We start from the raw sequence: 6,000 nt of genomic DNA, 5'->3' as shown, positions 1-6,000 counted from the left end.
AGGGTCATGAACTGAGTAAAGGATGTCAAATGTATTCCTGTGTCAGTCTTAATGTCATTGACAAGATAGGAAAGGTTTCTGTAAGATGAAAATACCCAGATTCTAAGCAGTAAACTAATGACTGAATTCATTAGTTAGATGTGGAAATTTAAAATTCAAATGACAATACTGCATGATGTTGTGAAAGAGTGGTTAATATGAATTTTTAGTATTTTCTGAAAATGATTGACTGCTCTCATTGTTAGTATCATCCTTACAGTTTCATCTTAAGTTGGCTAAGTGCTCTGGTTTTTCAGTTGTGACGTACTAATTTTGACAATACTTTGTCAGATAGTTCAGTTTTCTAAGTAATTATCTCAAGTAAGATTTCCAATGATCTATGCTACATAGATCTGTATGAGCCTACATGATTAGGCACTTAAAAATGAAGAGATATTTCAATGATGCTCACAACACTTCATGGCGCCAAAGTGGCCATTTTTCTGATTGGATGAATATAGAGTTAGGAAATATATGGTTGTAAAAATCAGCTGCTTCTGTCAAGATATTGGTGAGAAGAGATAAGTTGCCTTCACTCCCAATTCCATGCTCTGAAATCATATAGAAATTCTCTTTACTGCTGAAAGAGAAAAACTCAAAATATCTTCAGTTGCTCTGAAAAATTACAGAACAGGAATGGAGGGGAAGCGAAGGAAAGATGGAGGAAAGAGAGAGAAAAGGCTTTTATCCTATCTGTTCGACACTCAAGTTAACTTGTCTTTGGCATACTTAAGCAAGAGTCACCAGAAGAAGGTGACTATGATAGAAGAATTGCTAATCACTGTGTCTTTTGAAACATAAATCAGGAAGCTCCAGAGAGATCCCAAATCATTACCTGACTACATATGTAGCTGTAATTAATGACTGTTTATAAAAGACATTGAAGATGAAAAGCACCCTAATTGGAGTATTTCTCAATCTTGCAGAGGCAGAAAACCTAAAGTAAATGAAAATATTAAAACAGATAGATTGCTTTACACTACAGTGATAAGATTTTAAGTATGATTTTTTTTCTGACTTAAAATTTCAGTTCAACTTGAAAGGCCAAAAACAACAAATTAAGAATTCCAAAGAGAGCTACAAACACAGCCCATTGGACATAACGAGAAAACTCCAACTGGTCGTTTTGTACTGTTACCTCCCTTACACAACTTCAGTCTAAGTAAAGAAGGGAAAGCTGCTTTGAAAGGAATTTGTAATAATGAATTTTATTTTGTCTTTTCTCTCAAGAGAAAAGGCAGGATTATGCTCTCCTAGTCACGAATCAAGAACAGAGGTTCTCAGAATCTGGAAGAGCTATGAAAAGGAAAGGGACCTCTTACTAATTTGATGAAAATCAGAAACAGGACCACCTACCTTTGGTGATCAGAACAGAAGAAAGACTCCTCTCAGGGATTTAGGGGATTTGGAAACTACAAATTTTGTGCTGTTGCCTTTCTGATGCTTCAAATCAGGATTCTGCTAGAATATGGAGAATGGCAAGAAAAAGAGAAAGAAACACTAGAAAAACTGTGTTTTCAATAATTCATCAGAGCACGTGGTCTCCAAATTAATTGATCCTAGAATTTTTTTAATACAACTTAAATATCAATGGAACTATATTACTTTTTAAATTTTAAGGCACACTCTTTGAAATTATAATTTAGGTTACAGCCATATTCTTTATTAATCCCTGCTGTTATACCTTATCAATAATGTAAGTCACATCTCAATACTCAGGCCTCATTTCTTAGAAATTAGTTCCTAAAATTAGTGCTTGTCCTACTTTTTATTTTTCATACCAAGTACACTCATGTTTTATGCTTATGAATTAGACAGAAGCAAAAGTAGCAATTTCAACCAATTCTTTAAGCAAGTAGATACCTATTACTTATAACTGAAACAATGTGTTCATGATGGCAATAGACAGGTGTCAGCAGATAGAACAACTTTTGTCATCACAGCTGGCCCACCAAGGAAGACTGTTCCTTCCACTGCTCAGTCATCGAGAGGGCAGCTCCTGGAGGGCACCCAGAAACACATTTTAATACTGGCTTCCTGATGGGCATGAGAGTTGTTAAGTCCACAGTTGACTCATTGCTATGTTAATGTTAGTTTTTATTTTTTTTTATCATATTAGAATACTATCACACAATCAATGAGATAAGTATTTTCTACATTTTGTTGTTGTTGTTGTTGTTCTTACCCAAAGATGGCACAATAATATCAGACCTAGGGATACTACACAAAGAATCCCTGTCTGGGGATTCTTAGCTGTTGCAGATGTGACACTGACTAGTGATTTAGTCATACATACAGGAGGCTAGGATTACTTTGCCATGAAATCAGCAAAGTGAGAAACAGGGCATGTTTTCTCCAAAAAGGCCATTTTAATACTATAAATATAAAGATACATATTCCTTTCTAGATATTTATAATGACAAAGTCTTAGAGGTGCCAGCTTATATCTGGATGTGTGTATGTAAAATCTCTTTAATAGAATTTGACAGTCATAACAGCAGACCTTTAAATTTGTCACATACTGAAAGAGCATGACCTAAATGCATGGATAAATTATATGCTTCTGTTAGGTAAAATTCTAATACAATGTTGTAATCACACATCATTAGTCAGATTTCCACCTTTTTATTTTTTCCTATATTATTTGAATGCCATGAGAATAATGTGAGATTCTTCTTTCTGTCACAGATTTCAGGAGACACAATACAGAGGTGCTATTTTAAAACAATAAAAATACTATAAATATTAAATCCAGGTTCATACTTTCACTTTACTGCATACTAACTCTTAGAGCTTTAATTTATTTATTAATTATAGAAAAGAATTTTATATTCTTGACAGATTTGTTATAAAAATTAAACGATCATGTGCTATATCTCATATGATACTTAACCAAATATTAAATTCATTAATATTGTTTTAGCTCTTTTTTGTAGTACTTAGCATGAAGCATGCTATCTTAATGTATTGAAAATAAAATTTTAATGAACTCTTTACTACTTTCTTTCTCCTATATAACCTACTGTGATAGATTAACTCACTTCTTCAGCAAACATTTATTGAGTCTATGATGCTAAGAGTGATCATAGACACTGTCGGTATTAAAAAGATAAAATAAAAACTGATTCCAGATGAAAAGATGTCAAGATTCAATCATGAACTATATGAACTATAACATATGTCTGTAAATATTTTCCAAAAAAAGTGAAGTGAAAAAGTTATAAAATCATAAAATATTAAAAATGGAATTATAATAAAGTAAAAAGGAATGCTGTAAAAGAAAAGTTTCTAAAGGAAGAAGAATTTAAGCTGGGTCTTTAAATATGGGAGGTAGAACTTATAGATATGAATAAGGAGGGTATATACAGGAAATTCTAAATATAGAGGAGAGATATGACCAATGTTTATATATTGGTGAGGCACCAGTGCCTGCTTCTAAAATTGGTACCTTGAACACCATGTCCTCTGAGAAAGGGAAAAACAGTGTCTTGAAGTGGCAGAGGCAGAAGGGCAAAGGGCTACCTCCATCAAGCCCATTAAATCCCATATGCTCTGTGTTCATCACTTACTCATCTATCAAGACCATACCTCTCAACACTGTGTTGTTGGAAATTAACTTTCAGCATGAATTTTGGAAAAGACAGAAGTATTCAAATCATAGCAACATAAGAAAAATCTTAGAAAATTCAAGGCCTTGAAAGTGAATGGTAAACAGCAGAGGATTTTTTTTTTCCTCCTTTGAAGGTATGCATGTTACAGTAGATAGTAAGAGCTGATAATGAAAGATAACCTTGGACACAGTCATGAATTCCTTAAATATCAATATAAGTATATTTTTCCTCAATCTTAAAGTGATCAGTCTCCAAGATGGCCTCTAATGATTCTTCCTTTATTCAATACTTTGTGCAGGTCTATTCTACCTTGAATTGGGGTTAGCCTTGTGTGATCTGTAGTATAATGTAACATGGCAGTATGTAATTTCTGACTCTTGGTTAAAAAAGCATTGTGGATTCCTCCACAGTCTCCAGGGAAGCCTGACACCATGCCATGAGAATCTTCAGAATGGCCTCTAGAGATAAACTGAGGCTCCTAGTCAGCATTCAGAATATTGTGAGTGAGCTACCTTGGAAGTCGATCCTCCAGGTCTAATCAAGCTTTCAATCAAAATAAAGGAATACAAACAGAAACAAATATTATCAAGACAAAAGATTGATCATAGATTAAATAATAAAAAATAATTCAGCTATGCACTATACTGGATATGTCCACCAATTCGAGCTTTGTGTTTTAATATTGTGGTGGGATTGTGAGTAAGAAATTGAGTATGGAATATCAGGTAAAAACCTTTATAACATTTATGTTCTTTCTTTTGTTCCAGTCAGACCCAGAGAACTGTAGTTTTTTTTTTTTTTTTCTTTTTAATTTCTTAAGATATCTTCAATTACTTAGTATTTTAGTTAACTTTTTCATAGTTGTGACCAAAAAAACCTGACAAGAACAAAATAGAGGAGGAAAAGTTCATTTTGGCCCACAGTTTCGGAATTTCAGTTCATGGTTGGCCAACTATGGGCCTGAGATGAGGGAGAACGTTATGGTGTAAGGGCACAGCACAGGAAAGCAGCTCAGAACATGGCAACCAGGAAGGACACAGAGAGAGAGAGAATGAACTCTTCTTCAAGGACAAAAATATTAACCCTAAAGACATGGTCCAGTGGTCTATATCCTTCAGTCATAACCTACTTACCTACAGATACCACCCAGTTAATCCATATCTGTAAATGAATCCACTGATTAGGTGACAACTCTGATAATCTAATCATTCCACCTCTGAACATTCTTGCATCATCTCATACATGAAGTTCTGGGGGACACCTCATATCCAAATTTAAGAGTTGACACCAAGTATGTGGTAGAAAATGCTGAAGTCACACTTGTGTTCAGAGAATAGTAAAATTTGATGACAAATTGGAGATACAATTAATGAATGAAAGGAAGGGTGGCTGTCAGCCTGAACTTGCCATTGCTGCCCTTAGGTGTCACCATTACCTAAGTGGGAGCTTTGAAGATGATAGCCATAGAAGAGAGGAGAAAATCAGGGGTACTTGGTTTAATTACTGCTCTTTTGATAGTCCAGATCCTCTTGAACTTATTAGGTACACTTAGAATTGCTTCATGTCTCATTTTGTTCCCCAAGAAATGGAAGGAAGTAATAGATGACATGAAACTCCTATGACAGACCAAACAGTTGAGTTTCTATTGTGAGACAGATACTGAAAGATAGGTATTAATATTTCCTTTTATTTCCTGCAGAAATCCTTCTAGGACAGAGCTCTTGTTCAGTTATTCTTCAGCACTAGATTTGATTCCCTCAAAGCTTTGTCTTACACTTCTAGCAGAAGTCTTTGATATTATTACTGCTGCAGCATGAGTTGCTGTCTTTGTTTCCAAGATTCTAGTTATTTTCCAGGACCTAGTCAGTCTCTAATCTTCTTAGTCCTAAATCTTAGACATCCAACTCAGTCTATTCTATAAGCCTGAACAATTTCACTTTATTATATTTAACTTATCAAATTTAATTGTTTTACTTTTAAACTATTTTTCTGTAAAAGCATTACAATTTTGAGAAACATGATACAAGGTCTCATTCAAAAACACTTGTAAGATTTTTCTAAAATTATTAAATAGCCATAATTCTCTGATTAGCAACTAAGGCACTATTTTAGATTTTCCTGACTTTGACTACTTTTGCACATAAAATCATGAGCAGCAAGAATATTTCTGGTGTACACAGCATAGTAGGAAAGTCCTATAGATATTGGAAACCCAATGTAACTGGCATCATGCCACCCTCCAGCTGTGAACAGGACAAAGAATATGAGAGGGGAATAGTCTCACTTACTTGGAGCTTTAGGCTGCCCAGCAGCAACCAATCTGTGCCCAGGATCCTAGGGGCAAAGGAGA

This window comes from Sciurus vulgaris, assembly GCF_902686455.1.
Source record: "Sciurus vulgaris genome assembly, chromosome: 14".
Classification (NCBI taxonomy): domain Eukaryota; kingdom Metazoa; phylum Chordata; class Mammalia; order Rodentia; family Sciuridae; genus Sciurus; species Sciurus vulgaris.
Note: the sequence above shows the minus strand (reverse complement) of the source record.